The 10871-nt window shown below is 40.8% G+C and overlaps 1 pseudogene; it reads left to right on the top strand.

The window, feature by feature from the left end:
• Positions 1-2506: 2506 nt before the first annotated feature.
• LOC116095722 lies at positions 2507-10393 on the top strand (annotated as a pseudogene).
• The last annotated feature ends 478 nt before the right edge of the window (positions 10394-10871 follow it).

Raw genomic sequence — 10871 nt, 5'->3', positions numbered from 1 at the left:
ATTGGTGAATAAAGATGTGGACAGCCAATAGCCAAGCAGAAGAGACACAGGCAGAGTTTAGCATTCCCGGGCTTGGGGTCTGAGGAGAACCACAAGGTGAGAGAAGGTAGAGAGAGAAGAAGCTGCCATGGGCTAAGAATCCTAGAATAATGGTCATGAGGGTAGACTAATTGGAGTTAATAGCAGCCCAGGCCTAACAGAGCAAATTATATAATGGGGTTATTGCCTAGGAAATAGACATAATGGCATAGAGGGTAGATATCCCCAGCTCTAGTGTTGATTAAGGCTTATTATAAATATAAAGGTTGTGTGTATGTTTTATACAGAAACTAAATGGTCAAAGGCAAGGCAGAAAGCCTGGAATGGGATTAAATATTTTCAACAACAGTGGGTAGTATCCCCTGAACAGGTGGTCCTGCATTGTATAAGAATGCAGGCTCAGCACTCTATGAGCAAGCAAGAAAGTAAGCAGCATTCCTCCATGTCTCTGCTACAGTGCAATCCTGCCTTGGCTACTCTCAACACATCACGACCCAAAATAAGTAAGTCAAATAAACGCCTTCTTCCTTAGGCTGTTTTGAACATGGTGTTTTTATCACATTAATAAAGCAAACTAAGTGGCAGTCATTAATTCAGAACAAAGAGTTAATATAAGAAGCAGCACACATAGAAGATGGGATATGAAGCAGAGGCATCCTTCAGTATAACATTCTGCTAACATCTCTGCCTCTTTCATATATCAAAAAGTCAGAACTTATTAGCCACAATTTTCATGCTGCTTGATAACATGCTAAGGGGACTGCCAAAGTGCCTCATATTTTTATAACTCTTCTTTGAATGTGGAATAAGAAACACCTGCCTTTCTGTATACTTCTTTGGTTGTAATGTCTTTATTGTAACTTCTTCAGTTATAAGAATGGGTAATGGTCTTACTTGCCTTTAATCTCAGCAGTAGGAAGGCAGGGGCAAGCAGATCTCTGACTTGGAGGTCAGCCTCATCTGCAGTATGAGTTCCAGGACAGCAGGGCTATATAGAGAAACCCTGATTCCAAAAACAGAACAAACAGCAAACAAAGAATGAATTTGACTTCAAGCAGCCAAGATAATCATAGCCAGAAAATATAAAAAATAAAACTGAGCTAGGGATATGGCTCAGTAGAGGAAATGTTTGCTATGGAAGCATGAAGACTGAAGCATGGGTCTTCTGTGACTACATAAAAACCAACTGGGCAATCCCAGTGAGTGGAGCCAAGGGATCTGTGGGGACAGTACTTAGCTAGTGATCTTAACCAAATCTGCAAGCTCCAGGCTCATCACGACATGGCTTCAGTACATAAATCAAAGAGCAATTGAGGAACACACTCCAAGTCAACCTCTGCATGCACATATACAAACCAACATGCATGTAAACATGTATAAGTATATACATGCACATGTAAAAACAACAAATAAAAAGAAATTAGTTATCAAGCAATATAAAATTGTGACTAATAATTTCTGTCTTTGTGTATATATGGAAGAGACAGAGAAAGAGGCAGGCAAATAGAAAGAGTTGGTGACACTGTGAAAGACTGGTTTTGATATATGTTTCCAGGAAGGATTTAAGTATGTTTTATGCCAGTATGTCTGAAATTTCCCCAAGGTCATAACTCTGAAGGACAATTCCCATTTGGATGCAGACATTGTGGCATGTTTGCTTTAAGAGATTGATGATTTTATAGCTACAACTCATAAAGCTGGTGGTCATAAAACACCTAGCTCTCTCCTGGAGGCAGACCACACTGACTATGTAAATACTGCTATCAACTTCCAACTTATCTAAAACTACCTTGGGCTGTGACGTGGTGAAAGACGGGACTAGTCTACCCCACAGCCATGGGCCTTTCTTTTCTCACATGACAGATATAACTTCCAGAGAACTTGAAATTTGGAAAAGGCTACTCCGTTCAAGATAGAGACATAGATAGATAGACAGACAGATATCATTAAATGATGAGAGAAGACTGAAATATAAAAATACTTCCCAATATGGAAGGGAACATAGTATTTTAGGAACATTTTTGTTTATTATAAAGAGCCTTAAAATCAGAGAGGAAAAAGAGAAGACTGATCTATCTTCGTTTTCCATCTGGGGTTTGCACAATTTTCTGACAGACCTGTTTTTGTGACAATTCAGTTTCAATCAACTTAGCTTTGCCCTCTTTCACTTCTCAGTGGGGCTTCACAATAGATTGTTTGCTTATTGGAAGCTTTTAGACTAAACTTCCTTTTGTACCCCCATTATCTCCACACTTCATTTTCCCATTTCCACCACAATCCCCTGACAAGAGAGTTAAAATTTTCCTGAACAAAATTGAGGTTTTAAGTTACACATGTTGATTCAAATCTCCGTCCTTAGTAATGACCTCAGAAAATAAAATTAAGCTTTCACAATGTTAAAAAAAATGCTGTTTAAATTTTTCTAAATTGTGTAAGCAATGTATACCTATAAAAGCTGGGGGGAATCATGGCACAAGGCAAGTGATTATCAGCTTGTATGGTGGCATATGCAAATGATGCATTCATAGGTCTTAAAAGGAAACTAACATAATACTTACTGTTCTATAGCTTTTGTTCTTTACAACACTTCAAGTAAATAATTGTCCACCCTAACACTTCTATCATTAGTGACCAAGAAACGCATTAGGTTAGAAGGGTCAATGTGCGGTCTATGAGTTGACTGTGAGAGGTCTCCGCTTGGTTTAGATCTTCCTCTCATTGCAGCCATCTGTCGTCATTGTCCTGCACATTGGCACATATAGATCTCTTCCCCTTGCCACACAACAGGCTTCTAAATACTAATAATAGTCTCCCCTCTCTGACCCTTTTCCCTCAGAGCTGTACTGCCTGACGTTTCTGTCTTTGTAAGTTTATTTCCTCAGTGCCATCATGTCTGGGCCTGGGGCTATCATAGGAGTGGCACCTGTCAACCTAGTTCTCTGCCCTGGAAGCCTCCCTTCATCTGTTCCTTATCCTTCAGAGAAAACTCTCTCTCCCGGTCCTTCTGCTAAACTGTTACTTGTTATCCTTTCTTTCATCAGCTTGGCTATAGAAGACACCTCTTATATGCTTTGGTGGGAACTTATACTATTCACCTCAGTCCTGCTGTCCATCATAAGACTCATGGAGAGTTTCCCATGCCTATGTTCACATTACTATGGTTGTCAAAGTCAGATAAACACACTCTCATGTGTGCCCACACATGTGTGGACACACACACAGTACAGACCAACCTCACTGATAAACATAGACGCAAAAATTGTCAATGAATACTGGCACCCTGAATTCAAGATTACACCAGAAAGAACATTCGTCATGACCAGGTTGGCTTCATTTCACAGCTAAACGTAGATAAATCCATTAAGGTTATCTATTACATACATAGATAGACTCAAAGATAGAATCACATGATTGCCTCAGTAGATAAATACAAAAGCCTTTGATAAAATCCAGTATCCTTTCATGACAATAGTCATGGACTAGGTAGAGATGGAAGGAGCATACATCAACAGAACAAAAGCATTATAGAACAAGCCTAAAGCCAACGTCACACTACCTGCTAAGAGCAAGACACATATGTCCATTGTCTACACTCCTTCTCAAGATAGTGTCTGAACTCTTAGCTATGGCAGCAGGACAAAAGAATATAAAGTGATATAAACAGTAAGAGACAAAGTCAAACTACCATTATTTAAAGGTGTCATTATTTTATACATGTGACATTAAATACTCCATCAAAAACTTCTAAGAACTGATAAACTCTTTCAACAAAGTAGCAGCATACAAAGTTGAATGATTTCAGCACTATTTCTCTTGTGCAACCAATACATTTAATGTGCAACAGTAATGTGCATTATTAATCTCAAAGGCTTAATTTAAAAATTAAGAACGAGTGCAGTTGTAATACAATATAAAAAGGAAGTTGTGCTCAGTTAAGGTTTTTTCTGTAAGATTGTAAGTTTCTTTTATATTTATTTTTAAGTAGCTGTATTCTCTTTTGTGGAACTATAAAATAACATGTTGAGTGAAGTAACCCAGATGCAGAAGGACCGACACTGCATGTTCTCTCTCAGCTGTCGTTCCTCATTCTAGATCTTCAGAGGTGAGTATATAACCTGGAGGAACCACAGAAAGCAGAAAAGTAAGACTGTAGATCAGGAGTGTAGCTCTAGAGAAGGGAATCACAGGATTAAAGTGATATAAAGGGGAAATGGGGTTTAAGTGGGGAGGTGGGAGGGAGGACAATATAGAGAGAAAGTGGGGATGGATCAAAAGCACTAAGGATGCTTGAAAAAGCCCTAGGGAGCCATGTTATTGTATAGTTGCCTAAAATCACATATAACACAAGTAGGTGTATGTGTGTATGTAAGTACATAACATAAATAAAGTTACACCATTTTGAGTATAATACCCCTCACAAAAGCCATAAATGGACTATCAAACAAAAATTGCAGGACCATGTCTGAGAAACCTCCTTTCGAGTTGTTCATTAGAGTAGTCCAAAATACTCCCCAAATAATCTAGGCTATAGGTGTTCTCCTAACTACCACCCAGTGTTGAAGGTAAGCCCCTGTTGCTGAGCACACCACACGCTTCAGACACAGAGCTGAGAGGAAGTGAGCTGAAATGCCCTGGAAGCCTCCTCCCAGAGGACCAGTTTCCAAGGAGCAGAAGACGCTATGCAAGCTGCCAAAGGGAAGAAAAAAACAATTAATTGTATTTATTTTTAGGTAGCTGTATTCTTTTTGTGGAGCCAGGAAATATCATATTGAGGGAGGTAATTAAAAGTCTTACCCAACTGTGACACCTATGAACTCCAACAATGACCAGTCCAACAAGATATTCCTAAACGAGCAATAGTAGTAATTATGTCTTGGCAGTAACCAACAGCTATAAGCCCCACTCAATAAGAAAGAAATCATGCCTGGTACTTTAATGCATGGACAATGCCTACATCAGCCTCTGCACCATGAAGAGACTATGCTTTGGCCTCTGTGGTGGAAATGTTAATAACAAGGGCAGGAACATAGAGGAAACCCCAGAAGGTTTTGTATGAGAACCTATCACTGTAGAGTTAAGTTTTGTTTCCTTCATCCTGCTTATCCACATATAAACAATTATTATAATAATTTTAATATTTTAAATATCAATAGTAATAATTTTAGTATTTTAAATATTAATAGTAATGTTCTAGGCAAGAAATTAAGCTTGGACAGAGTCTACTCTGGCTCTGCCCTGCCCTTGGTTTATAGACTTGGGAAACCACCTTTCGTCTTCCTGTGTTTCATTTCTCCAGTCTGTAAAACGGGAAGGGAAAGGCCTGGGTACCACCACATAATCACAGAGCCCTGCACATGCTAAAAAGCACCGGATATGCAGTGACTCATTGGGAAGCACCTATGCTTTCCCATGTTCTCCAGTTACCTAGATATATCTGCTGCACGTGACCAGCATAAGGCAAAATATAAATGCCAACCGTGGCCCTCTGACTTGCAAGTCATCGAAACACATGAGGGTAGCTTAAGCCTATACCAGAGGCTGACTCGCTTTTTATAAAATGGCTTAGCACTGAGAAAGCAGGACTCCTGTGTGACCCTAAGAAACTTTGAAAAGAAATAGGAAAAGGATAAAACCAGGGCGTTCATGTGTGTGGAACGTCTATAATAGAGAATTTTATAATACAAATCTTACTGAGGTCTCACAATAACCTAGGCGAAAGGTTTTATTGCCCATATTTCAGAGATGAATTCCTCAGAGAAGTTCAAAGTTAGTGCCCAAGACCATAAGCTATTAACTTCAAAAGCAGGATTTGGGAAGGGCTTGGCTGAGCACAGTTTCAAGTTCCAGATGAGATCTGAGCTCTACTGGAACTGGAACATTTTTAACTTAGCTACTGAACTTCAAGCCTGAAGAGCTCTCTGCCTGAGGAGCTTTACCAAGGCCATGTGTGGTAAGGGAATTCAGTTTCTTATAGACAACTAGCCCATAGAGGGCGATGTCCTTCAATCATGACTGACTCAGTCTGGCAAACTCGTTCAAAGCTTTAATCCAAAAGCCTAGTATTTCAAAGGTGTCCTGCTGGGATCATACTTGGCAAATCTACCTGGGAATTGACTGGAACAGCTCAGTAGCAGTTGAGAGTTCTTCCATACCCACAGAACAGCAGAAAGAAGGACCTGGGAAGCGGTCACTGTTTTCGGAAGACATTTGGGAAGTGAATAATGTGACTTTTTTTTTTTCTCCTTGCTCCTCCCCCATTTTCACCAACACACTTCTATGCTCCCCTGATTTGATGATTCACAGACCAAGGGCACAGGAGAGTTAAATCAGCATGGTATTCACTGCTGGAAAGTTTTCAGCCACTGGACTAGAACATACATACCTCTTCAAAGGAAGCAGCATAAAGAGGAGAGAGCAATAGAGCTACAGTCTTGAAATCGAGGAACCTTTACAGTGTTTGAACAACCTCATTAAACTAGAATACTTGACCTTGAATAAGCAAAATCATAGTTAAATGTTAAAGATACACATCCATTATCATCACTGTGGTCAGAATAGACACTTTCTATATGCCATGTAAAGAATAAGATGCATTATTGCCTTAGGGCCTCACAATTTTATGAGGTAAGCACAATTATTATACCCATATTCAATGAGGGAGTTGAAGCACAGAAATGTTGGGTAACTTTCCAAATGTCACAGAGGGGGGAAAAGGTGCTGGGATAAGAATCCTCACTATCCCAGTGGCTACACTCCAACACTGGCACTTCCTCAGAGTTTCTGATTGCCTCTGGAAGGCAGCCATAGTCTCGGTAAGTGCCAATAAATGAGAACTGTTTAAACAAATCATTTTCATGAATTCCCTGACCCATTTAAGCAGTTCTATATTAATCAGCTGCTGTGATGAAAATAGACACAGGACTGGTGACCATGCGGGTTAATTTCAAGGACAGTTGCTTGCTGGTGGATCACAGACCACACAGGTGGAACTGTTCTGACCTAACAAGATGCTTGGATTTAGGGGATTAAGTTTCACTGTTCTGATACAAGGGTCTGACTGTGACGTGCATAGCTATTAAGGACTCATACCAATTTATTTCAGGGGCTGCAGTTCACAGATCTGCCCTCTTCTTAAAACTTTGAAGTTCTTTCTTCTTCCTGAGCATTCCTCCTCTGCAAGCCAAGGACTGATAAGGAAAGGGAACAGAAAAGCAGGAGCCTTACTGTCTCAAGTGGCTTATTGGCATCTCTGAGATTTTCACACAGGGTGGCACCCGCTGGGCTGGTTTATGCCCTTCAGAGCAATAAAAATATTTTTGTATGTCTCCTCCCTATTCGGTGAGGCAAGGAACATACTAAAAATATTTAAAAATATTTAAAAAGAAATCTCCCTTGCTCACTGTCTGTCTGTCTCTCTGTCTTTCTCTCTCTATGTCTCTCTGTCTCTGTCTCTCTGTCTCTTTCTGTCTCTCTCTCTGTCTCTCTCTGTCTCTCTCTGTCTCTCTCTGTCTCTCTCTCTCTCTCTCCTGTCCTCTTCTCTCTTTACTTCCTCTCTGTTCTTTCTTCTCCCTCACCTCTCAAGCACATAAGGTGTGACCCATTACCAGAGCTGGTGAGATATGAGTATATGATTGAACTGGAAGATAAAATGGGAAAGGCTTTTGATGAGGGAGCTGAGGATCCCACCTGGGCAGCTAATCCCACTGTGACAGAAATCTGCCACAAAGACACACAACCCTGAGAGTCAAATTGGGATCCAACCATTGCTCTCCCATCATCTCGGGCAAAGCTCCTTGGGGATTACAGTTCTGGTGACCTGTTACAAGCCTCAGAATGGCCAGGAGGAATAGATGAGATCACACTCAGCAGACCTTCTGTCAAGGCTCAAAAAAAAAAAAAGAAAAGAAAAGAAAAGAAAAGAAAAAAACCCCAAAACCAGGAGCTGCCCTTGATCTTTGGATCTCTTCCCAGGCCCAGAAGAGGTAAAAACTCTGATATTGCTTTGGGTGTGACCCCAGCCAGCCTTGTTAATAAACATTCCTTCCTGTTTCTCCACAGTGACAGAGGAGGAGGGAAGCAAGGTCCGAGGACAGCAGCAGAGGTCATGCCAGGCACAGAAGCAGCCGGAGCTAGAGCTGAGTCACTCCCTATTTTTTTTTTCCTATTTGTGTGGTTCATTCACTAAGACCAATCATCCCTAGGTTCGAAGTGCTAGGAACTGTGACTTGCTTCTTCCTGTAACTTGCAAATGGGCAGTTTCCATTTTTGTCTTCCCTATTTTACTTTTCTTACTTTTCTCGTGGCACCAAGAACTTAGTCTTCATTTGCCAGGTGAAGTCTCCCACCCCACTTGTAATTCCCACATCAAGGGAACACTGTGCTGGTACACTTAACTTTGTATCTACTTAAATGCTATCTTAACCAGCTGTTCAAAGTCTAGGAACACTTCCTTAAGTTTTAGACTCAAGTGGATTACATTATAAATGAGCAGAATGTCTACTATGTAATACCAGTGAAGCTTGAGCTCTATATGTGCTTAGCACACATCAGGTTCAACTTCCAACATACAAAAGCCAAATTTAGTCCTCTCTGGCAGCTGATGGCCTGCCTCACTGTGTGTGCTCCTACCACTGCCTCTCAGAAGTGCTTGGACTACCCACAGTCCTTTACCAAATGAGACCAGGGTCCTAGGCACTTGGCTCTTCCTCACACTGGGGCCTATGCCAAAGATGTAAAATTTGGTGTGGGTGCTTGAGCCTTAAGCTTCAGAATGTATACCTTTTAGCCAATGCTCTAGCTGTTACAATGGGGCCAAAGGGGAGAACAGTGATTATTGAGCCAAGTTCGGGAAGTCTCAAAGTAGCCAAGGATGGAGGCCACTGTTGCAAAGTCAATTGACTTAAAGGAGAAATACAAAAGCATGGGAGCTAAATGTTGCCAATAACACAAAGGAAGAGACTGGGGATGGCACTACTGTTCTGGCAAGCTCTATTGCAAGAATGCCTTTGGAAAGAGCAGGAAAAAGGCTAATCCAGTAGAAATCCAAAGAGGTGTGTTGGTAGCTATTGATGCTGTAACTGCTGAGCTTAAAACAACAACAACAACAACAATCTAAACCTGTGACAACCCCTGAAAAATTGCTCAGGTTGCTTCAATTTCTGCAAATTGAGATAAAGACATTGGAAACATCATTTCTGATGTAATGAAAAAAGTTGGAAGAAAGGGTGTCATCACAATGACAGATGAAAAAACCCCAAATGATGAATTAGAAGTTACCGAAATGAAATTTGACAGAGGATATATTTCCCCATATTTTATTAATACATCAAAAGGTCAAAGTTGTGAATTCCAAGATGCCTATGTTCTGTTTTGTGAAAAGAAAATTTCTAGTGTCCAGGACACATTGTACCTGCTCTTGAAATTGCCCATGTTCATTGGAAGCCCTTGGTCATCATTGTTGAAGATATTGATAGAGAAGTTCTAAGCACACTGGTTTTGAACAGGGTAAAAGTTAGTCTTCAGGTTGTAGCAGTCAGAGCTCCAGGGTTTGGGAACAATAGAAAGAACCAGCTTAAAATATATGGCTATTTCTACTGGTGGTTTGGTATTTGAAGAAGAGGGGTTGAATCTAAATCCTGAAGATGTTCAAGCTCTTGACGTAGGAGAAGTTGGATAGGTCATTGTTAACAAAGCTTGCACCATGTTTTTGAAAGGAAAAGGTGACAAAGCTCAAATTGAAAAATGTATTCAAGAAATCACTGAGTAGCTAGACATCACAACTAGTGACTATGAAGAGGAAAAGCTGAAAGAGCGACTTGCTGAACTTTCAGATGGGGAGCTGTGCTGAAGGTTGGAGGGACAAGTGGTGTGGAAGTGAATGAAGGAAAGACAGCTACTGATGCTCTCAGTGTTACAAGAGCAGCTGTTGAGGAAAGCATTGTGCTCAGAGAAGGCTGTGCTCTGCTTTGGTCCATCCCAGTCTTGGATTCGTTAAAGCTTGCTAATGGAAATCAGAAAATAGGTATAGAAATTACTAAAAGAGCCCTCAAAATTCCTGCAATGACTATGCTAAGAGTGTAGGTGGTGAAGGATCTTTGATATCTGGGAAAACTCTGCAGAGTTCCTCAGAAGTTGGTTGTGATTGTTTGAACACAGTAGAAAAGGGGATCAATCATTGATCCAACAAAGTCTGTAAGAGATGCTTTACTGGATGCTGCTGGGGCAGCTTTCTTTCTATCTACAGCTCAAGCTGTAAAGGACATAAATGTCTAAAGAAGAGAATGACCCTGGAATGGGTGCAATGGATGGAAAGGCAGTGGGTATGGGAGGTGGCATGTTCTACCTACTAGAATAATGCTTTTCCCTTATCAATGAATTGTGACAGGAGCTCAAGGCAGGTGGGGGATGGGGGTGGGGGTGGGGAGGTTTCGAATCTCTAGGATGTGCTAAAGATGGGGATGGACAGAGGAGGCACCTGGGAGTCTATGGGGTTGACCTTAAATGAAACTCCTAGCAGTAGGGTATATGGAGCCTAAAGTGGCCACCCCTTGCCTCCCTGTTCTTAAGAGGAGAAGGGGAGAGGGAGAGGAAGGGGTTTATGAGGCAGATGCTAGGAGGAAAGGGATGTAAAGTGAGTGAATTAATTAATGAATTAATGAATAAATAAATAAATAAATAAATAAATAAATAAATAAATGGAGAAAAATAATGAAAAGAAAAAAAAACCAATGCATTGTGCTGGGCATGGTGATGCACTGTCTTTAAGCTTAGCATTCCTGAGGCAAAAACAGGTGGATCTCTGTGAGTTGGCGATTAGCCTGGCCTACATAGTG

Source organism: Mastomys coucha, unplaced genomic scaffold (assembly GCF_008632895.1).
Source record: "Mastomys coucha isolate ucsf_1 unplaced genomic scaffold, UCSF_Mcou_1 pScaffold18, whole genome shotgun sequence".
NCBI lineage: Eukaryota > Metazoa > Chordata > Mammalia > Rodentia > Muridae > Mastomys > Mastomys coucha.
This window is presented reverse-complemented; position numbering and strand designations above follow the sequence as displayed.